The 24,309-nt window shown below is 44.3% G+C and overlaps 1 protein-coding gene across 14 annotated transcripts in view; it reads left to right on the top strand.

The window, feature by feature from the left end:
• Positions 1-24,309, top strand: part of SRGAP2 (SLIT-ROBO Rho GTPase activating protein 2) — a 257,191-nt gene that overhangs the window by 48,899 nt on the left and 183,983 nt on the right. For 2 of the 14 annotated variants that reach the window (XM_069545249.1, XM_069545252.1), the window contains exon 3: positions 13,530-13,615. The exons of the other annotated variants lie outside the window; for them this stretch is intronic. The gene's annotated coding sequence lies outside the window, so the exon portion shown is untranslated. The remainder of the gene's footprint in view (positions 1-13,529; positions 13,616-24,309) is intronic. 14 annotated transcript variants of the gene reach the window in all.

Below are 24,309 nucleotides of genomic sequence, written 5' to 3' on the forward strand. Positions count from 1 at the left end.
CAGATTCTCAGCTACATTATATGAACTTTTCAGTCAGTGTCCCTACTTAGCACTGCAAAGTTATAAAGGGGAACTTTTTACAAAAAGAGATAGGTTCAACCAGGGGAAAGGATCCATTAGTTAGTGGATCCGTTAGTAAAATATGTCTAATGCCAAATGCTTTTTGTTTCCTGATGGCCTATCCAACTGCAGGTCTTCTGGCCTTATAATATATTTAGTTCACATTATTCCTTCAGCATTTTCTGGATACTCATTCTGTGTTGGGTACCATGTGGGACGCTGAATGACAGAGATGAATAAACCCCTAAGTCTCAAGATCTCACAGTAGATGTTGGAATGCAGTGTCATTTAGCATCATTAGATTCTACAGTAGTTCCAAGATGTCTGAAAATCCTGTCCCCTGGTATCCTGAGCGCTTCGTAGTATGTCATCCTCTGTCCTCCACCCTTCCCTCTGCCCCCAGTTGTTGCTACCCTGGGCTCAGCTGCTATCGCCTCTCACCTGGACTGTCTCAGCAGCCTCCTAACTGGTCTCCCTGCCTCTTGCTTGCCACTCTTGCTTCTTCAGTCTGCTGTCAACACAACAGCTAGCGCAAGGAAGTTTAGATCATGTTACTCCTTGGTTCAAAACCACCTGTGCTTTTTCCATTCCATACATGATTGGGCCCTGACTCTCTAGCTGACCTTGCCTTCTACTGTTCTCCCCCTCTGACGCCTCCTCATCAGTGTTGGGTTCATGGTGTCTGCTTTAACATGTCGGCCATCCTGGACCTGGTCCTGTCTTAAGACTCTGCTTTTCCCTTTGCCTGGAACATTCTTCCCCTGGGATCTGCATGGCTCAGTGCCTTAGATCTCTGTTCAGAAACAGATCTTTCCTGACCACTCTCTATTAAATGTACCCTCACCTTGTACTTCCTGTTTAATTAGTGTCTGATTCCTCTTTCCCCTCACTAGAATATGAGCTCTGCAAGGGGAGGGATTTTGCTTGTTTTGTTCACGGCCGTAGCCCTAATACCTAGACGGTGCTCGGTGAATGTTTTTTGGTTGAATGAATGAATCAGCCTATTGCCGAATCACGCAGTGAGTTTTCTCTGTGGAGGGGGCTCTTAGACCAGTGGTGCACATCTCTGATGGCTGGTGTGGGGAGGATACGGTCAGATTGGCTCTATCTGTATGGAAGGGAGTTTCAGTTTAGCATCATCCCAACTGGCTCCTATTGGGTTGAAGCCCACAGCTTAGGCTTATTAGTATCAATTTTCAGATATAAAGTCAGAGGATGTTAAGACTGAAAGAGATCTGAAAGACCATTAGGTCTACTTCTTACGGATGTGAGAATAAAAGTCTCGGGAGAGGAGGTGAATTACCCAGAGTCAAAACTTGTTAGGGTCAATCTAAAACCTCTGACATCTGATTTCATAGTCTCGACTACATCTAGTCTCCTCTGGCTCAGAGAGTTCACAGACTTTCAGATTGACAGTTTCTCTCCAGACTCCAAACGGGAGCTTTCATCTGGATTTCCTGGTTAGTGTAGATGGATGGTGACCCTGCAGTGTGTGGAAAATCCCAAACGCTGACCAGTGTGAATGGGAACCACCCCAGGCGTGCCAGGGGCAGCACAGGCAGGCTCGCTCTTCCACTGGCAGGAGCCGCGTAGCCTGGAAGGGAAACCAGAATCAAGATCCTCTGCCGCTCCAGTTGGTTTATTACATGTCACAGGCAGAATGTGTCTTCCATGTAAATTCAGAGTTTTTGATGAATGGCCAGACCAGCTGCAAGCCCTTTAGGCCAGAAGCCTTGATCTTGCCAACTGTTCATTTTCTCCATGGACTTCCTTATTTCGGGCGTTTGTGTCTAGCCAGCCTATTGTGGACTTGTCAGAGGGGTGTGGAGCCCTCTCTTTGCCACAGTCAGTTCCCCCCATGTAGCATGTGTCCTGAAGCTGGCCTGCCTCCATCTGCTTTTTAAGTGTGTGTGTGTGGTCTTTTGTTAAGCAGGGTGAAGTGAGAGAGGACCCTCAAAGAGAGGAAAACTCCTCCAGCATTTGCTAGAACATGTTTGAGAGCTGACCAAGCTATAATTGGGATGGCAGGAAAAAAAAGCCTAAATTTAGTAATTTCTTGCCGTCTGTTTTTGTGATATAAGGTTCCCTGATTGGTGTTTAGAAAGCACTTTGATCATATATGAAGAATGTAGCATATTAATTCTACTTTTGGTGGTCTCTTTGACTGTACCTATCAAATATATTATTATTTCGGTTATTGTTTATTACCTTAAAAAGCTTTATTTTGGTTCAGTTGCAAAATTTATTTTACCCTAGTTTTCTTACATGAGATGGGCAAAATAATAAAGGCCAGAAAGTTTAGATCTGTGTCTTGAGACACTCAGCAAAATACTAAGACCTAAAATTAGGAACCAGAAGTATTACTCTATTTACAGATTATTTCTTTTCAGGCTGGGCTAATGGAGTTTTTGAGCACCACTGAATTCTCCCTTCTACATCTCCAGATTTTGTAAGGTTGCGTTTAGCCCTCTGGGGCTTGGGTGATTCTTAGATCTGGGTTTCAGTGATTCTCAGGAGCACTCAACATGGACAGGATGGACCTTGAGTAGTTGAATTCACACAACAAGGGTGGTGAGAGGGTCTCTTATCTTGGTTACTGTACATTTTCTTACCAGAGATCTAGAGGAATAATCTTGATGTTAGGGGAACTCTCTCTGATGTCTTGGGTTGTCCGGGATTGTCCTGGATTCTGACATCAAATACAGAATGCCCTGATTCTTAGGGGCAGAGACAGCTCTTCACCCTCTGGGTTCGGGAACCCGGAAATGGAATTCTTATTCATTCTTGTTTTCTATGCTACAAGTTATACTTTGAGATTTGAACCTGCCTCTTTCTTGCTTTCTCTTTTTGTTTCTCCAGTAGCAGTTGGAATTGGTTGCTCATTCAGACAAAAGCTAAAGGATATTTACCCAGCCTGGGAAATAAATGTGAACTCACATGGTCTTTTCCCAGCTTTTCTGTTTGCTCTGTTGGTAGTATGTTAATTGTATTTTCTTTAGCAAACTTACCACCACCGCCCCCCCCCGCCCCGCTCCATTCGCCCCCGCTCGCTGTCCCCCATTCTTCTGGCAGACATTATTACTGGAATTGGAGGAACAGGTGAAGCACTGTTGTAGGACTCTGAAAGAGTCGAGTGCAGATGACAGTCTCAGCTGACGGTAGCCAGAGCCAGGGGGCTGGGGTCAGCCTGAGCTGGAATCGGTCAAATCAGCACAGCACTGACTCTTAAGTGTCAGGAATACGAGTGACCACAAAGTGTTAAACACATCTGGAAAGGGAGTCTGACCTCATCCCCAGCATCTGTGGGGAATCCACACAGCCTGTAGACCCATTCCTCTTTGACCTTATAAAGATTCTTTAAGGAGGCATGCCCCTGAGTGGCTTTCCGGCCAGCTCGCCTGCTCATTTATCTTGGAGGAGATGTAAGGAGCCCACCTGCCAGAGGGGCTCCACGGGGCCCAGAGGCAGGCGGAGTCCGCGTCTCAAACTGCTGAAGCTCAGAGACCAGGTCGTGGGGCCCCAGGCGTCTGCTTTTCCTCTCTCATTGTCCCCACAAAACTTTTCCTGGCAGCCAGCGTTGATGTTTAGAAGGTTTGTTCTCTGCTGTTTAAGTTGTTTGGCAGTGGTGTTTCAGGATGCGGGTTTTCTGAATGCTTTCCCAGCTGGTTACTTGAATGGTGGTTAGGGCGGGGTGTCCTGAGCTGCTGAGGCCAGTCTCCTGTCTGGACACTCACAGCTGGATGGGTGTGAGGGCGTCATCTTTAGTCAGTGGCCTCTGCTGCTGCTGTGGGTGGCTCCTGAGATGTGGAGAGGGGTGAGTTGGGCAGTGATAGGTCTTTTTTTGTTTCTTTTTCCTTGGTGAAGGAGTCCAGACCACAGGAGTCAATGTAACTTTTACCCTTAGCCTACGCATACTTCTCTGCTAGCTGTTGCCACCTTTCTCAGCCTGTAATTTCCCTATTTCCCCTTGGTTGAACTTAAGGGCTCCATTTTCAAAACCAGGTTCCTTTTTTGTTCCTGAGCCAATTATGACTAAAAAGTCAGTTCTATAAGCAGCCTCACATCCACCACCTGGCAAACCGTGCTGCCAGCCAGACCTGGGATGTGGGGTTCTCGATCCAGGGCTGGATCCCATAAAGCCCCTGTAACTTAGCACAAATCCTGTGAGTTGACTCAGCCCATCAAGGCTAAACTTGCCCCTCATATTTCACTCTTTCTTAGAGGCAGAGGCCTTGCTTAAACCATAAGCTGCTTGACTCCAGTTCTGAATTGCTCTTTTTTTGATGGTGCTGGTTGTGGCACGGAGAGGGTTTAAATATACACACAAGAAATATGATGAATCTCCATTTACCCAGCACCCAGATAAAACAGTTATTCCCATTTTGCCAAATTGATTTCATCTTCCCCAAACCCCTTAAACATTTGCCGTTTTATAGGAAATGCTAAATAATTACTTAATTCCTCACCTTGTCTACCTTCTAAAATCATTTTTCAGAATAATGAGTTAATGACTAGTAATTGCTGATGGTGACCAACAATTTTTTTTTTTTTTCAAAAATATGATGATGAACTCACAGATTTATTATGTAACGGATGTGCTTCAACCCATGACATTCATTCTTTGTTGTTTTGGACGCTCACATTGTCTTATCTTACATCAGTGGACTTCCTTTCAAGTTCATCCCATGTTCTTTCAAACTTTAAAAAAATTTGGTCTTGATTTGTTTCTGGCTGTTCTGGGTCTTCACTGCCACTCGGACTTTTTTCTAGTAGCGAGCAGGGCCTGCTCTTTGTTGCTGTGTGTGGTCTTCTCATTAAGATAGCTTCTCTCGTTGCAGTGCGCAGGCTCTAGGCAGAAGCAGCAGTTGCGGCATGTAGGCTAAGTAGCTGCAGCGCCCAGGCTCTAAAGCACAGGCTCAGTAGTTGGGGTGCACAGCTTAGTTGCTCTGTGTGGGATCTTCCAGGATCAGGGATCAAACCTGTGTCTTCTGCGTTGACAGACAGATTCTTTACCACTGAGCCACCAAAGAAGCCCCATCCCATGTTCTTTTGACATGACCCCGTTAAACTTTGATAGCTTCCTTGCTTTCTGGCACGTGATGTTCCAGGCTCTGCCCAAGATGTGGAATGAGCTGTCTCTTCAGGGGGCTCTGATTTCTTCTAGTAGAGTACACAGTCTGAGCTCTAAGACTGAATGGCTTTTGTTACGTGTCAACCTCCTCCCTGGGGACTACAGCTTGCTCCGTGCTCGTAGCCAGTGTGAGGTTTTTATTGAGAATCCGTGGATCAATGGTCACCCACTGTGGAGTTCTGCCTCCCTCTGGTAACGATTCATCTCTGAGAATCTTGTGTTCTACCCCCTGGTTCTGACACTCTTGCTTCCGTCACCCTGAATTTGGCTGGCCGCTGTGTGCCAGCATCCTAAGATGGAATAGTTACCTGCTGCTGCTGCTGCTGCTGCTGCTGCTAAGTCGCTTCAGTCGTGTCTGACTGTGTGTGATCCCATAGACGGCAGCCCACCAGGCTCCCCCGTCCCTGGGATTCTCCAGGCAAGAACACTGGAGTGGAGTGCCATTGCCTTCTCCAATAGTTAGCTGAGCCCATGCCTACTACCCAATTAAGCAAGATTCTATCCAGATTCAGCTTAACTTCTGCCCCCTGTGGGCCCGGTATTCCACCACTTCCCAGCATTTCATTCATCTGAAACTCTCCCTTTCTCATCAAAATCTTGTCTGGTCTTAAAGATTTACTGCTGCTTCTTGGGTGTTGAAGAACCAGCGCAGCTGTTCCTGTTTTAGTTTGAGACTCTATAGGTCTGTCTCATGAGGTGAGTCCAACCCAGGTAGGATTAGGCAGAGTAGGCTGGGGGGTTAGAGGGTGCTGTTAGCACAGCATGTACTTGGCTGACTTATTCTTAACTTTTTCTTTCCTCTTATAATCCATGGATTTCAGTACCTTCAGAGTGGTGTTTGGTAGGTTATCCTGTTGATTTTCAGCCAGGGAGTAGGATGTTCTGACCCTGTACCATTGGCAAAGGGATTTGAAAATAGATGAAAGTGAAAGAGGAGAGCGAAAAAGTTGGCTTAAAGCTCAACATTCAGAAAACGAAGATCATGGCATCCGGTCCCATCACTTCATGGGAACTAGATGGGGAAACAGTGGAAACAGTGTCAGACTTTAGTTTTTTGGGCTCCAAAATCACTGCAGATGGTGACTGCAACCATGAAATTAAAAGATGCTTACTCCTTGGAAGAAAAGTTATGACCAACCTAGATAGTATATTCAAAAGCAGAGACATTACTTTGCCGACGAAGGTCCGTCTAGTCAAGGCTATGGTTTTTCCAGTAGTCATGTATGGATGTGAGAGTTGGACTGTGAAGAAGGCTGAGCGCCAAAGAATTGATGCTTTTGAACTATGGTGTTGGAGAAGACTCTTGAGAGTCCCTTGGACTGCAAGGAGATCCAACCAGTCCATTCTGAAGGGATCAACCCTGGGATTTCTTTGGAGGGAATGATGCTAAAGCTGAAGCTCCAGTACTTTGGCCACCTCATGCAAAGAGTTGACTCATTGGAAAAGACTCTGATGCTGGGAGGGATTGGGGGCAGGAGGAGAAGGGGACGACCGAGGATGAGATGGCTGGATGGCATCACGGATTTGATGGATGTGAGTCTGAGTGAACTCCGGGAGATGGTGATGGACAGGGAGGCCTGGCGTGCTGCGATTTGTGGGGTCGCAAAGAGTTGGACACGACTGAGCGACTGAACTGAACTGAACTGAAGGGGCTCCAATTTTGTTAAATGAACAGTAAGAGGAGATGGCCTTGTAAAGAGACTGGGCAGCAGGGCTAAGTGAATGGTTGGTTCTTGGCTCCCATATTGGCAGATCCTTGACAGGAATTTTGAATGGTCTCAAGTCTAACAGATTGCTTGTACTTAACTCGAGAGGAAAGTCAGTGTCATCCTTGAGACTGACTGTATTGAATGCAGTTTCGTGGATCTCTGGAGGTTCTCTGTGTAAGGTTTACTCATTCTGTTATTTTAGTTTGGCTTCTTTAAGCAGCCATTAAGATTGAGAAACCCAAGAGCCTTGTTCCTCCGCTCCTTGGGTTCTGCAGCTGGATGCATTGGTGAGCAGAGAGGAGCTAGGCTTGAAACAAAGTCAGCCGGATCTAGCTCTGCTTCCTGCTTGATCCAGCCCTCAGTCAAATTTACTACAGAGTAGCATGTGAAGTCAGAGAAGGCAATGGCACCCCACTCCAGTACTCTTGCCTGGAAAATCCCATGGATGGAGGAGCCTGGTAGGCTGCAGTCCCTGCTAAGGGTCAGACACGACTGGGACTTCACTTTCACTTTTCATTTTCATGGATTGGAGAAGGAAATGGCAACCCACTCCAGTGTTCTTGCCTGGAGAATCCTAGGGACGGGGGAGCCTGGTGGGCTGCCGTCTATGGGGTCGCACGGGGTCGGACACGACTGAAGCGACTTAGCAGCAGCAGCAGCATGTGAAGTGGTCATTCAGGACGGCACTAACTTGCACTTCATTATATCCAGTGGGAGACTCAGTAATTTATAACCTATCATTTCTGGAGTCTGGAGATGGCTTTGCTGAAGCAGATTCTGTTACATTACAAGAGAACCTAGCTGGGTGTGCCCAAGACTCAAAGCTTTTAGATGCTGCGTAAGGAGGCCATGTGAAGGGAGCAGAAAGACTTGGAACTCAATCCCCCACCTGAGAAAGAGAGTAATAACATTCTGGGTTGGCCTCTTTTCATTTCCCTTTGATTTTAAGTAATAAATTCTCCCCTTACTTCCCAACTGAACAATCTGGGAGTCTGTATTCCCTAGAAAGACCCTGTTCTTGCACCCATCAGATTGAATTAGGTGAAAATTCCTTGGCCTTAATGAATGTTGAAGGATTTCAAAGGGCTAATGGAAATTCTTCTAGAAGTAACAATTTCCATTGTATTGGTAAGACAGTTCTGCAGAAATTCCCTAGATGTTGTGGGCTATTTTATAAAGCAGAATAGCCAGGATTGGATTTTCTTTGCTAATAGATGACAGAGAGAATGTGGACATTTGAAATCCGTGGAGGGAGACTCCCTGAGTTGCATTTTGGTTCAGGTGTTTTGCTGCCTTGCCTAACCCTTTTCCCAGAGCTGCTCGCAAGAAAACAGCATGGGTAGATTTGCTTTGCTTCTCTCTCTGCCTCCTCCTACCATTCTTTCAGAAAATGGTGAGGGGCTGCCTGCCTGCCAGGTAAAATCTGGATGACAAAATCCAAAGCTAGATTCAGAATTGTAAGCATGACCCCCACCCAGGTTGCTTACGAAGGAAAACCAGGAGAAGTCTTGCATGCAGTTTTGCTTCGTTGGCTTTAAGTGTATTTTTTCTTTGACTTTTCTTTATTTATTTCTGACTGTGCTGGGTCTTCCTTGCTGCTCTGACTTTCTCTCTAGTTGTGATGTGTGGCTTCTCTTATCGAGGAGTATGGGCTCTTGGACACTCGGGTTTCAGGAGTTGCGGGTCCCGGGCTCTAGAGCGCAGGCGCGGGAGTTGCGGGTCTGGGCTCTAGAGCGCAGGCGCAGGAGTTGCGGGTCCCGGGTTCTAGAGCCGCAGGCACAGTAGCTGTGGCCCACCGGCTTAGTTGCTCCACGGTATGTGGCCACGGATTGGACCCATGAACCCTGCGTTGGCTGGTGGATTCTTTACCACCAAGTCAGCAGGGAATCCCCTTTATTGGCTTTAAATATGGTATTTATTGAGTTATCTAATTCTAATTTAGCCTTATAGTAGTTGCTATGCCGTTTTTGGTTGATTGATTTTGTTCTACATTCATGGTGGGCCTACAGAAGTCCTGGCACTCTGCTGGGCACCTGAAATGAAAAGATGAACAAGACATGGTCCTTGCCACCTGGAGCTTGCAGTCTTAACGGGAGAGCATCAGTTGTGCTAAGAGCTATAGTAGTCTTGAAACATACATAACATTTGTATCCTAAAGCCAGTGGGGAACCATGGGATTATTTTAAGCAGGAAAGTGACCTGACTCAGTTTACATTTTAAAAAGATCACGGTGGCAGTGAGGATACCAGTGATTTAGAAGGGGGAAGCTGGCGGCAGTAACAATTCATAGCAGATGCTTATGAAGTGCCTGCTTAGTGCTAGGCACAGTTCTGGGTACTGGGAACCTCGGGGTGAACAAAGCAAACGGTCTCTGCCCCCAGGGAGCCCACATGCTAGATGTGGTGTGAGATTGGATAGACAGACAATATACATGTAACAAATGATATTTTTCAGACGGTGATAAGTAATTTGAAGAAAATAAATAGGAAAATAAAAGGAAGTTAGGCTGGGCGTTGGGGTAGGTGCGGACCTATAGGGGTAGTTAGCGTGGGCCTCTCTGAGAAATCGATGTTGGAGCTGAGGCAGCTGCAGGAGGAAGTGGGGAAAAGTGGTCCCGATAGGATGCACAGCAAGGGCAGGGACCCTGAGATGGGGCCGTGTTGGCGCAGTGTTTGAGGCCTATAAAGAAGATCTGGGTGGAGCGTAGGAGAAAGGGCAAGTGGTACTGAGGCGAGGCTGGAGGGCCTTGTGCGCCATGGGAAGGAATTTGGATTCATTCCAGTGGAGTGAAAAGCATTGCAATTAATTAAGTCAGAGAATGGCAAACTATGGCCCATGGGTCAGATCTGGCCTGCTGCCCATTTTTGTTCATAAAGCATATTGGAGCACAATCTTGTCCATTGGTTTACGGATTGCCCGTGGCTGTTTTACCTTACAAGAGCAGAGCTGAGTAGTTGTGACAGAAAACATATGGCTCAGAAGCCTTAAATATTTACTGGCTGGCCCTTTATAGAAAAAGTTTGCTGACTTCTGAATTCAATGATCTATTTATGTTTAAGAAGACATTCTGGGTGCAGTGTAGAGAATGAATGGTAGGAGAAAGAGTGTATCTGAATAGTTGAGACAAGAAATTACTAAATGTTGAACACCAGAAGGCAGGGTCATTCTACTTTTATTTTGTTTAAAAGCACCTAGCTCTTATCTGTCATCTTCAAAGTTTGTTGAATGAATGATGAGATTGTCATGACAGTGAAAATGAAAAGGAAGCCAGGCTTTGAGAGATATTTAGGAGGTTAAAAAATCAGCTGCTTGTCGATGAGGTGGATAGAACTCGGGACAAGGCAGGAGGAGGGGAGGACGCTCTTCAGCTCCCTGGGTTAGGTGTCTCAGTGCCTGGCTCTGCCATCGACTGAGGCAGAGAGAGTGGAGCTACAAAGGATGTATGTTGCCAGGGAGAAGGCCATGGGGAACGGGGGACACCCGGGTAGGGACGTCCAAAAGGGAGTTATGCAAGGTCTGGAACTCAGTGGCATGAGCCTGGGCTGGGGGTGCCGGGCATATTGGAGTCATCAGGTGACAGGCTCTCCAGAGAAGAGGGTGGGGCTAGAACTCATCGCATTTATTTCCTCTAGAGACTTGGATCTAGGGAAGAGGCGAAGTACACTAGCTGTCTGGACAGTTTGCATCCGTTAGTCTGGTCGTCTCGTGATCGCAGGAAATTTTTTCTGTGGAGACTGGCAGGCTCCCATGAGGGCCTGCCTTGCCCACTCTCTTGGATACCAGCCTCTTTCTCTTAAGTGGGGTGACTTGGGCAGCGCTGGGGGCTCTTCCTTCCCAGACTCCCTGCTAACATGGAACATCTGTGGCTTTTTAACTCTGCAGTTGATCGTGCCTGCATTTATCTCCTTGAGGATCTGGGTAGGTAGGAAGGTCTTAGTTATCCTAGGTGTTTTGTTAGAGCAGGAACTCTCTGACCCCAGGGTTAGACAACTGGCTGAATTTTATTCATTTTGGTGCCAATCCTCTTAACCCACAAAGCTAAATAAACCCCTACGTGCCCCTCTTCTTCTCCGTTCTTTCTTCTTGTCTAGGAAAGGGAAACCACAGAAGCGATTTATAAAAAGAGCACTTGTATTGAAAGTGGCCTTAAGATAGTTGCAGTCCTACACTTGGAAATAAATCTCCCTTCTTCACAAAAGTCCATTATGAAAACCCAAGAATAAAATCAGAATTATAAAAATGCGGAGGCTGCCCTCTGCGCGGCTCCCCCTCACCCCTGTTCTTAGTGGCGTCACGTTTCTGCTGTCTGCACATGTTAGGAGGAGGTAACCCAGACTTCCCCGGTGGCTCAGACAGTAAAGCGTCTGTCTACAGTGCAGGAGACCTGGGTTCGATCCCTGGGTCGGGAAGATTTCCTGGAGAAGGAAATGGCAACCTACTCCAGTACTCTTGCCTAGAAAATCCCATGGACGGAGGAGCCTGGTGTCCATGGGGTCGCAAAGTGTTGGACTCAACTGAGTGACTTCACTTTCAACCCAGGCTTAAGTATAATGTTCAAATTTTATGGGCCCTCATGTTTTATCAGTTTTTCCTTCCTTAGGGAAACAGTCAAGTGATAGTCCTGTTCTTCTCACCTAAATTATTACTGTCCTGAGGTTAGCGATGCCCAGCAGTCCCAGATAAGAAGTCTGAAACCTGGTCACTCGACCCCAGAGTGGAGGAAATTGAGTCTCCTCCTAACCCTCACCACCAAATGAAGTAGGGAGTAAAGGTAAATTAAAAACATGGAAAATTATTTTTTAATGTATATGTTGAGAAAAATTACTTCCATCTCAGCTCTGGTCTGCTCAATAGACCCCCTGCCTCTTATTATATGCCACACAGTGGTGACTTGTATATCAGTCTAGTATTTCTTTATGTAAACACAAGCAAATAGGAATATATATTCTTATTCCCCCATTACTCTTTTGCAGAAAGGCAGCATGTTATTTTGTTTTGTTCTCTGTTGTCACTGAGTGTGTGTGTGTGTGTGTTTTAAGTATAGTCGACTTGCAGTGTTGCATTGATTTCTGCTGTGCAGGAAGGTGCCCCAGTTATACATGTGTATACATTATTCTGTATATTCCTTTCCATTACGGTTTCTCCCACCCAGAGCATTGAATACAGTTCCCTGTGCTTTATGGCAGGACCGTGTCCATCCATTCTCTGTGTGATAGTCTGTATCTCCTCACCCCAGGTCCCGTCCCCCCGCCCCCAACCTTGGCAACCACAAATCTGTTCTCTGTATCTACGTGTCTGCTTCTGCTTTGTAGATAGGTTTGTGTCATATTTTAGATTGCACGTATGCGTGGTATCCTGTAATATTCGTCTTTCTCTTTCTGCCTTACTTAGTATGCTAATCCGTAGTTCCCTTCATGTTGCTACAAATGGCATGGTTTCATTCCTCTTCAGGGCTGAGTAGCATTCCTGTGTGTGTGTGACATCATTATTCATCTATCTGTCCACAGACATTTAGGTTGTTTCCATGTCTTGGTTACTGTGAATAGTGAATAGTGCTGCTCTTTTTGAATCATAGTTTTGTCCAGATACATGCCCAGGAGTGGGGTTGCCGGATTGCTCGGCAATTCTAGTTTTAGTTTCCTGAAGCACCTCCATACTGATCCCATAGTGGCTGCATCAGCTTACCTTCCTACCAACAGTAGGGGTGTTCCCTTTTGTCCACACCCTCTCTAGTATTTGTTGAGTTTTTTCATGATAAGGAAATGTGTTGTATAATCTGTTCTATAACTTGCTGTCTGTCCTAAACAGTATGTCTTGGGGATCTTTTCATGCTGGTACAGAAGGAGCTTCTGCATTCTTTCCTCAGAGCTGCATAGTATTCTCCTGGGTGGTTGGCCTCTCCTGGTTACATATGGACACTCGCAGTCTCCAGTATTTGCGGTCGCAAGCCCTATCTCCGTGAACAAAGACAGCTTTTTAAAGGAGTGCACAGCACTGCATGTGCAGCTTAAAATAAGATTTTATTCCTTATTCCTAGGATGCCAGTTGCTTTTATTGGTTGATAAATTCCCAGTTACTGGAATTTATGAGTGAGACATTGGTAATGGGACAGCTTCCCTTCCTAACTCAAGAATCAGAAGTATGACTGCCCCATGGAAGCATACTGCTCTATCTCAGGTTTATTTTAATAATAAAACCTTAGGAAATTTTAATAATGAAACCTCTTTAAGGCCCTGTACTGAAGAAGTCTGAATCACTGATCACTGCAATTACTGCTGTGGCAGCTGTAGAGCAATTTAACAGGATAATAGTGAATAAGATAAATTACACTTTGGATTGTTAATGGATTGATATGCAGAAGTATGCAAGGGAAGGTGGGGTGGGGGAGGAGTGTCTTCTGAATTTCAGCCCTGGGCTTTACAAAATAGGGCACTGGGCCATCATAGCCATTACTGCTTGGGATGAGTCATTCTGTACCAACCTTTGGGGCCCTGTGTCCGGGTAGAGCTCCTGCTTATTATAGATGACAAACTGAGTTAATTCTCTTGTTTGTGAGCCTCTGTGGAGTGGGCGGAGATTCTAGGTAACTTGCTAATTGTCTTATTTAGAATATTCCTCTTTCTGCTAAGGAACGAGTTCTCTTTGGTGTGAAAATAAGGACGCAGACCCATTTTACAAATAGCTGCTGGCCAGGGGAAGCACAGTTTTCTGCCAGGTGAGTGGTTTAAAAATGGCAGACTGGAAAAATAACTGTGGGAGAGTGACTGTTGCGCTCTTATTTACAAAACTAACATAGTCTGCCTGTGTGTTGGGTGTGGGGGAGGGGATGGATCAGTGAAGAAGTAAGCACAGAGCTTGCTTTGTGCGTCCTTCAGTTTGTGTTGAGGGGAGAGGCGTGGGATGTGGGTCACATGGGGGAGAGGGGCTTGCAGAGGAACCGGAGGAGGCAAAGCCAGGAGGCCTGGCTGCAGTTCCACCTGACGGACATTCTCTGGCACCTGGTCGTACTGTGGAGGCCTTAACATCTTCAGAGTAGTAGTCTTCCACCTTCATTCTCCGTACAAAGCACTTACACCCGTTACCTTGTTCCTCCCCGCCAAAGCCCTTGCTGGAGACCAGAGCAGAGGAACGAGGCCTTTTCCTTCTTGGTGTTCACCAGCGCTAGCACGCCTCACACTGCCCCTGGACTTGGAGTAGGGTTCATATTAAAGCGAACTGAACTGTTGTGGACGGTAGAAAGCCCTTTTGGAAAAAGTCGCAGGGGTAGAGCTGAGAGAACCAGGCTGGCAAGGGTGCTCCCCTGTGCTGGAGAAGGGCTGTGCCTGGGGAGGATGTCTCAGAAACTGTCTGGTCAGAGAATTTTGTGTTCAAATCATAGTTTGCCCATTGACCAAATAATCATTTTACGTGTAGAATAAATTTTTAAGCATTTTAATGTATAAAATAAGAGAATGATATCTAACGTACAGTCTTTTTTTTAATGATTAAATGAGGTAATATATACAAGTAGGCTCTTATAGGTGGAGCCTGCTACTATTATTAGTGGAGAGTCTTCTAAAGGGGCTCCTTTATAGATTTGAAGAGAAGGAAGGTGTTTCTCTTGCATGAGGAGACTGGCACTTCTGGCAGTAAATCAAGAGGGCTGCCTTTAAGATTGGGAAACATTGACAGTTGGGAGGAAGGTGTTAGTTACCATGGCAACTTGGGAATTCATTTGGAGAGAGAGTTGTGACTGGAGGTTATCTCACTGTGAGAGCCTGACTGGTGGAGATAAAAAAAAAGGCCCGTCTAGCAGGAATGAAATCACACTCTGTATCAGCAGGAAATACCAAGAGATTGGGCTCTACAGAAAGTTCTGTACGTGGGTCAGAACGTTGTGCCGGCCTTCCGTGATAGTCAGGGGCAATTGTGTCTTTGTGGGCCTAAATGCTGATGCCAGTTGATTGCTTTTACTCACAGGTAATACTTGGATTAAAAAAAGAAAGTCTGTGAATGGAATTTCCGTGAGGCTGTTCTGCTTGTTTTCGGTGGTGTTTTTGGTCATCTGAGAATGTGACATCGAAAGCTGTCACTCATTTCCTGCAGTTGGTTATCAGTCCCCGAGAAGGTGGGAGCAGGCTCGACGCACCCTGTGCTCCGTGGGAGCGCACGGCCTCCCAGCGCTCGTGTCCACGCCTGCCCTTCCCTTCGAAGTGAGATGTGACTTGCTCAGCCGGCACACGTGGCTCTGCCTGGTACTTGAGGGCAAGAACGCGTGTCAGTACAAGACAAAGCAACGTTCTTTTTCTATGCCTCAGTGACGTGAACATTTGTGACCACGTAGAGCCTGTCAGTCTGGCTCCTTGAATGACAGCGATGGACATATGATCCCCCTTTTAACTCGTGTTGGACACACAGCTGAAGCAAGAAATGAGCTTTTGTCATGTCCAGCCACTGAGATCTGGGGAGTGTTTGTTACACAGCAGTATCCCGCCCATGATCACTGCTTCACCATTTACTTAACACATATTTTTTGAGTATTTGCTATAGGCTGGGTATGATTAAGTTAGGATATATAAGTGAACAAGACAGACAAACCTCTTCCCTCGTGGAGCTTACCTTCTCTGAGGGAAATAGATAATAAATAAGTAAACAAATGAATAAAGATAATTACAAATTGAGATAAGTATTGTGAAAGCAAATAAACAAAATCATGGGATAGACAAGTCTCCAGAGAGCAAAGAGGTCATGGGAAAGAGATGGGAACCCCCTCAGAGCCCTTGTTAATGTTCTTTAGTTCCTGATATTCTTTAGACTCTGGGTGCTTCCAGAGCAGTTTCATTTGCCTTAGGAAAGAAATAACACTAAAGGTAAGAGAGAAATATGTCATACTAAGTTAAATAGCTAGAATATTCCCAAATGAAATGACAGCCAATGATATCAGTTTGCTTTTCATCTTTGGAAACTCATGAGTATGCCACTGGGTTTACTGGGAGATGAAATCAGAGTTTTGTTTGTATGTTGTGTTGAGCCCCTTGTGGCGAGCACTCATCTTCAGCAATCAGACTGTCCCATATGACATTTGGTGGCTTGGTGGACACTGGTCCAGTTAACCTGGTTCTTATCCTGAGGAGAAGTGGAACAGAGATGGATACATAATCCTTATATTTTACCTAATACAATTTTGAAAGAAAATAGGATGATGGAATATTTAAAATTTCCATAAATGTCCCCAGTGAAAGTTTAGGGACTGGTTGTAATTTTTCTGAACAAAAGCATAGGGCTAGAGCTCAGTTCTGGTTGCTGAGGGACATTGGTTCACTGCCAGTTGGGCAGTGATTTATTTCGTGTGACCAAAGACTGGAAGAAATCTCTTGGTCCAAGAGTGGGCAACACCGATTCTGCTTTGGTGTGAAGAAGTCAAGAAAGTGGTGCTCGGAGGTGTAATGGGGAAGGAGAGCTTTGTCTGCTTTTCTTTTCTCCGGTTTGTTTGGGGTAAACCAGAGCAATCAGAACGAAGGAAGGTCAGGAGAGGAGGCCTGTTTAAATGATAGTTAATGGGAGAATTGACTCATTGAAAGACTCTGGGCTTTAGAAGAGTATGGATTGCTGAATTCTATGAGCAAATTCAGAAAAATGCTTTTGCACTCTCAGTGAAAAGGAATATTGAGGGTTGGGCATGGTGATGCTTGTGCTTCCTCAGTCAGACTAGTCTTATGCTAGTCCTCAGAGGTAGGCTAAGAATCTCTAAGCTGGAGCCCAGACTTTTTTTTTTTTCCATCTTGAGTGTATCAGTCATCTCATGTTGGCACATGCTCTGAAAATCCCATCTGGGTGAAACTTCAGGAAAGTAGGAAGAATGGGTAAAAGTAAGAACTACTCTGCATCCTTGCAAATATATGGGTACATTGATACAGTGTAAATTTCTGTGCCAGGGCACATGCCAACAGTTTAATGATGTGTATAGCAAAGTCCCTTGCTAGCCCCATTCAGAAACTCTAAAATGAGTTGGAAGACTGAAAGTATTAAAGCCTAAGGCCAAAAACAACTATCATGTTACCTAGGGTCTCATGAATAATTCAGCTAGTTTAATGCTTTTTCCATGGTGAAAATAAAGCTGAAATATTTGGCATAACGTAGGCAAATTGTACCCCCTTTTGGCAGGGGGATTGTTAAGAGGAATGTGAGGAAGGATGGGGTACAATAAGGAATCTTTTCATATTTCTTTTAACCAAATATATAGAATCTCTCAATAGTCCACCTCTAAAAAAGCAAATATATAAAAATTCAAGTTGGGAGTTTAAAAGTGTTTCCTTTGAATGCTCACTAATAGCTGAAGTTTTGGGTTGGGCGTGAGAAGCTCTCCAAAAATTGCTCCAAATGTCATAGAAGGGTGGTCAGAGAAATACCAAAAAGGAAGGAATGTCTGATATTCTTGGTAATACGTAAGCCAAGGAGTGTTGGTGTGTTTCAGGAAAATAATAATAAAATAACCGTCCTTGGGCGTGAACAAAAAGAGCTTAGAGATGTTTTTGAAAGTTGTGAGCAAATTGAATTACTGTAAATCAGATAATGATGTAGAAGTATTAGGAAAACATTATAATAAGACCTGCTAGGAGATTGGAATTATTTTTCATAAAGTGAAAATAGTTCCTTCTCTCCAACCTAATTTTTAAATCTAGAAGTCAGTATGTTGCTTTAATGTAAATTGAGACTTTTGCTATCTAGGGGATAAATGTCTGGACAGTCTGTGTCTTCAGACTCTAGTTCTTGTCTCCTAAATAGGTGAATTCTGGTGGTTTTTTATCCTTTTCTCTCAATAAGACAAGTGAGTTAATTGAATCTAAGAATGTTCAAGCTGAAAGGAACTTAGAGATCATTTCATACAGGTCACTCATTTGACAGAAACTGAGGCCTCGAGGTTATATGACTTGTCCATAGTCTCCTATTACAAAAGAGAGGTGACATTATAAATAGGGCAAAATAAACTCAAAGGAAAAAAATTCTTAGATATTAAAGAATAAATGGGGCTTCCCTGGTGGCTCAGTGGTAAGAATACCCCCTCCAGTGCAGGAGACACGGGTTTGCTTCCTGATCCAGGAAGGCCCCACGAGCTACAGGGCAGCCTGGCCCCTGCAGCACAGCTGCTGAGCCGGTGCCCTGGAGGCCAGCAGGCGCCACAGGCCGAAGCTGAGCACCCTGGAGTCCGCGCCCTACCACGGGGCGGGGGGGCCACCGCACCTGGAGAAAAGGCCTGCACGGTCAGGAAGACCCAGCGCGGCCAAAGCGGAGCATTAATTAAAAAGAAAGAGTGTATTGAAGGGGAAATAGACCAGGCTGGTGTGCAGCGTTTCTTTCATGATCCGTGCCTTTTATTGCTTGAATATGGTGTGATGCTGAGAAGGTTAGTTGCCATTTTGTGATACAAAGTGCCATGCTAATTCAGTGAAGCGTAACAGACGGAGCCCGGCATCCCCGATGTCATCATTAGGGTGCTTACTTCACCAGCTGTGGACTTCTTGGTTCCAGGCTTCTTCACCGGAGTACTTCTGCGTATCATGGACAAGGCAATTCCATATAGAACAACCAACAAATAGGACCAACATTTACAAAATGTGTTTGAAGTCAGTGAGACAGTACAGGGTCAAGATTCTGGAGAACAGGAAAACTCAGAGAGTGGTCCTGGGGCAACTTTCCTTCTAGGGGCGTCTGTAAGATGCAGCTGAGAGTCTGGAAACCTAGTACTTTTACTTACAGGGCTACGGGTAAAAAACTGTGTTCAGGACTTGCCAGGGAGAGTAGGCTCTAGTGAATACCCCAGGTTTTGGGTTGATACTCTGCATGGCTGAATTTTAGGACTAAGCTTAATTAGAAATTGACTAGCCCTCCCAAGGACAGAGGCCCAGCTTCAAACCCTCTAACTGGCTAATTGGATTAAGGGTCCTGATTAGATGGCTGTGTCTTAAATTATTTCTAGAATTTTTTCATGTAAAATATTCAGTAGACAATAAAAAATAAGAAAATGCATAAAATGATATGAAAATATGATTTGAAAACAAGAGAAATAACAGATGATAGAAACATCCACAGAGGATCCAAATAATGGAACGCTGAATTTTCGACTGGAGAATGAAAAAAAATGGATTGATATTTTCAAAGTGTTCATGGAATATAATTAAAGATAGAGAAAAGTAAAGGTATAGATAAGAACAGAATAGTAATAGAATAATATATGTAAATTATATATATATATTCTGACAAATAGAAATAAAGCAAATAAAAATGAAGAGAAGGGAAGAATGGATGTAGAAGACATTACGAGTGTTACAAAGTTAACAGTAGAGGTTCAGAAGTTGACAAGCCTGACAGAGGTTGAAAACTGACAAGCCAAATAAAGGAGACTAAACGAGAAAAGAGGGCTATGGACAAAAAGGGTTAGTATAAAGATAACTACTAGAGCAAAAATACCTATTTTACCAAATAGAAAAAAAAGACTGTAAAATTTATATAGCATAGTAGAAACAGGAAAATAGTGTAAGACAATATGACAGGGTTGAGACTGAGAATATCAGTGATATAAAGATATAAATGAGCCAAAATGCACCTAAATAAAAGGAAAGTATTTTCAGTTTGGCTCTTACGCAAAGTATAACTCTTTGCTATATATGAGAGATACACTTAAAACAGAAGGATTCAGAAAGACTAAAATTAGCAAGCTGACGGAAAGACACGCACAAGGATGTTCTTAGCGGTATGATTTGTAAGACTCAAACAACAATAAAATGCCTATCAGAAGTAGAGAGGATAAATATAAATTGTGTTACATTCACACAGCAGAATACTGCTGCAGTTGTCAGTTAGAATATATGAAATAAAAGTATAGGAAACAAGGATAAATCTTGTAATCATGCTATTGAACAGAAGAGGCACAAAACAAGAGCAAATGGTATATGATTCCTTTTAAAAATTTGCATTCCATTTTTGTTTCAGATTTATTGAGGTATAATTGACATGTAAAATCATAAGCTATTTAAGGTTTAAATCATGGTGGTTTGATACAGGTATACGTTGTGACCCACCCTCCACCCCCCCTATTTAGTTAATTAACACATTCATCGCCTCACATCTTTATCCTTTCGGGGGGTTGTGGGAGGATGAGAATGTTTCAATTCTACTCTCAGCAAATTTCAGTTATAAATTTATACAATACAGTGACATACATGGTTATTAGCACTACAGATTTTATTCTGCCTGTTTTTAACTTTCATATAATGTATAATATTACATGTGTAATAGAACTTCATACATGAAGTTTTTGTATATGTCAATATGTGTGTGCAGTATGTGACATGAATATGTGACATTTAAAAGCAGGCAGAAGGAATCAGTGGTGATAGCGATCAGGATCACGGTCCCCCTGGGGGAAGGCAACGGCCAGAAGGCGTGCAGAGGGGCTTGTGGGAAAGCAGGGCGCTGTTTCTTCATCTGGGCGCCACTTGTGTGGTTTGGTTCCCTTTGTTGGAAACTCTGTAAGCTGGATATTTAAGAGTTGTATCCTTTTCTATGTGTATGTTGCATTTTCATAAAAGCCCTACATGTCAAAGTATGAACTGTTTACAAGCAAGAGACAAAACGTAGGGTAAAGTCTCATGAAATATTGAGCTTAGTCACTGGGGAGAGTGATTTTACATTCCAGCTTATGTGCACACTGTCTCTAGACCATTAAAGCCATCTCCTTTTGCGTATGATATGTCGTTTGCTCCTTAGATTTGTTTTTGCAATCTCCAGATTAAAAATAGAGTCTAGAAAAACAGGATAGAGAATTCAGAAGCGGATCTACATACACACAGAAATTTAGCACAGAGCCAACGTGCAGTTTCAAATTGGTAGGAGGGACGAGAGGAATGGATTTTTCAATAACTGGTTTTGAGGCAACTGGGTAGCCATTTAGAAAGTAAAGTTTATTGGATCCCTATTTTCTTTTTTATATGAAAGTAAATTTCAGATGTATTAAAATGTACATGTGAAAAATGAAACCATAAAAATACTTAAAACATGGCTTTTTAAAACCATGGAATATAATCTAAGCATGATACAGAAAATTCAGGAGCTTTTTGAGAAATGATTGATAAATTTTGAAAGTTCTACATGGTTAAATATAAAGTCAAAAGAATAAACTGGAAAAAAAATTTGGTGCTCATGACAAAGGGCTAATTTCTTTTACAGAGAAAGTGCTCACAGTCAGCAAAATATGAAAAAAGTTCAGCATCTAAAATAAAAAATGAGCAAAGAGCATGAACCATTGATTCAAACAAATAAAAAACCACAAAGACATTGCAACATATGATGCAGGGAAAGATACCTAGATCTCACTCCTACTAGGGAAATACAAATTAAATTATAACTCTAGCCTGTAATCATTTTTCACATATTAGAGAAAAACATAAGCTAATATGTTGTGTTTCTCTGGGTACAAGGAAGCAGGCAGTTATACCCTGTTGACTGGGCAGTTTCCGAAAGAATTTAAAATGTGCATATCCTTTGACTTAGCAATTCCCTTCTAAGACTTTACTCTATATTTACTCCCATATCTGTATGCAGAGTGGCATTCTTTATAGTGGCAAAAACTTGAAAGCAATAACAGGGACCATCAAAAAGGGACTAATTGAATAAATACAAGCACAGCCATCCAGTGGCGTGCTATTGTGAGAAATCTCCAGGATATACTGTTAAATGAAGAAAAACTTGGTAGAGAGGGGGTGGGAGCATATACACAAACGTTTGTATACACATAAGATATATCTCGAGATATACAAGAAAATATTAACAGTATTTCCTTAGAGGTATAGATCTTTAAGGCAGGGTCAGGAGTAAGTATGGCTACCTCTGGGCAGTGTGAATGTTATGCTCTTTTAGGGAAACACAAGACAACAAAATAAGGCCACTTCTACTGTCCATAGTAATTCTTAGCAGAGATGTTGTTGGCACTTGGGGCATAGTTCTGTCCCTTTGGACTGAATGTGAGCAGCGCTGCTTCAGTCACCATGGCAACCAAAAAATGCCCGTGTAGATCTGTGAGCACCCAGGGTGCAGAGTGGATTAGTGGTGCTGTTTGAATTGAGAGTCTAACTTTTCTTCAGGGTTTCTCAGTTCTCAGGTTCTGCTGGCCTAGCAGAGTCTTGTCACAGGCAGCTGTAAATTTTTATCTAGAGAGGAACCTATGGAAACTTCCCTTCTATGATTCCAGATTTTTAGCCAGTAACGGTAGATGTTGACCTGGACCAGTGACTGGCTATTGAGCTCCAACTAGGAAGAATTACGTCTTTTCGTGGAGAGGGCTCCCTGAAAGTGCAGCTGGTAAAGAATCTACCTGCAGTGCAGGAGACCCCAGTTTGATTTCTGGATCAGGAAGATTTGCTGGAGAAGGGATAGGCTACCCACTCCAGTGTTCTTGAACTTCCCTTGTGGCTCAGCTGGTAAAGAACCCGTCTTGCGGGAGACCTGGGTTCAATCCCTGGGTTGGGAAGATCCCCTGGAGAAGGGAAAGGCTACCCATTCCAGTATTCTGGCCTGGAGAACTCCATGGGCTGTATAGTCTGTGAGGTCACAAGAGTCGGACACGACAGCAGCTTTTGCATAGCCCTGAGGCCTTGGTGAAAATGGCCAAGACTTCAGGAAGGAGGACTTTGGTTCCTTTCTCTTGGATACATCCCATTAAGACTGACCATTTTTCTGGAGTGTGCTTTTTAGCTTTTTTTGTAACAACAACAAAATCCTTCTGTACTGTTCCCTGCCAGCAGAGTTTTCTGAAATGGAAGACAACAGATGTTTCTGGTGGAAGTTGGCATCTTTCTCTCCCCTCACTGTGGTGTGTGCTTCCTCGTCCAGGCCCATGTAGCAGATTAACGTTGGAAACCTCTCTCAAGAGAAGGTGATGAAGAACCTATGAGGTCCTAATGTTTCTGGAGCCACGAGGAGAGCAGAAACGGCAGTGGATGAGGGCCGTCTCCACCAGAGGGGAGCGTCCTCCTGACTGATCTGCTTGCCAGTGGCCAAGAGCTGTTTCTGACCCTCCTGAAAACAGAAGGCAAGCTTGTGAGACATTAGAGATGCCCCAACCCTTTAGGGGTCTTCAGTCAAGCAGGGTCTTATATGACACACCTGGAGTAAAAAGGCCCCAGTAGACATCTGTCTTCTCAGAACACACCCAACCATAGTGGCCCTTTATGCTGAGTCTCTTCTTCAGCACCGCACCAACCAAGTGCCTTCATAAATTAGATTTTTTCTAAGTGTGCACACTAAATCATAGGAAATTTCCACCCTTTCCCAACCCTCTAGATTTTCTCCTTTTTAAAAAAACTGGACCTTCTTTCGCTTTCAACATCCCATCCCCTGCTCCCCCCAACCCCCACCACAGGTCATTCCCAGGGACTGCCTCAGAACTTTCTGTAGAGTGCTTGTGCTGATTTTCAAAAACGTTTTCCGTGACTTCTTTTCCTCTTTTCTAATTAGAAAAGCAACATGCTTATCATAGACAATTTGGAAAGCACAGGAAAGCAAAATGAAGGAAATAATTATCAAGAGAGACTTTAACCTTTTCTTTATTACCAAATTTATTTATTTCCCTGCTTTTGTTTGTGCTGGGTCTCGTCGCTGTCCAGGCTTTCCGTGGCCGTGGTACGCAGGCTGCTCGCTGCGGTGGCCTCTCTCGTCACTGTCCAGGCTTTCTGTGGCCGTGGTGCGCAGACTGCTCGCTGCGGTGGCCTCCTTCTGTCGCGGATCACGGGCTCTAGGGCACAGGCTCAGCAGTTGTGCTGCACCGGCTTAGTTGCCCTGAGGCATATGGGATCTTCCTAGATCAAGGATCAAACCGGGGTCTCCTGCACTGGCTGGTGAATTCTTTACCACTGAGCCACCAGGGAAACCCCCGACCTTTTCTTTTAGCCACTGAGCCACCAGGGAAGCCCTAACCTTTTCTTTTAAACTATCATTTTCTCTCTGTCTTTGCAGCCACAAACTCCTTCACTCCAGTTTTTACATCTCTGAGGATCTGGGATTTGGAACACAGAGGGCCACAGATATGGAACCCTGTGTTATATATTCAGTTCAGTTCAGTTGCTCAGTCGTGTCCAACTCCTTGCAACCCCATTAACCTCAGCACGCCAGGCCTCCCTGTCCATCACCAAGTCCCGGAGTCCACCCAAACCCATGTCCATTGAATCGGTAATGCCATCCAACCATCTCATCCTCTGTCGTCCCCTTCTCCTCCCACCTTCGTTCTTTCCCAACATCAGGGTCTGTTCAAATGAGTCAGTTCCTCCCATCAGGTGGCCAAAGTATTGGAGTTTCAGCTTCAACATCAGTCCTTCCAATGAACACCCAGGACTGATCTCCTTTAGGATGGACTGGTTGGATCTCCTTGCAGTCCAG

This window comes from Ovis canadensis, chromosome 12 (assembly GCF_042477335.2).
Source record: "Ovis canadensis isolate MfBH-ARS-UI-01 breed Bighorn chromosome 12, ARS-UI_OviCan_v2, whole genome shotgun sequence".
NCBI classification, from domain to species: Eukaryota; Metazoa; Chordata; class Mammalia; order Artiodactyla; family Bovidae; genus Ovis; species Ovis canadensis.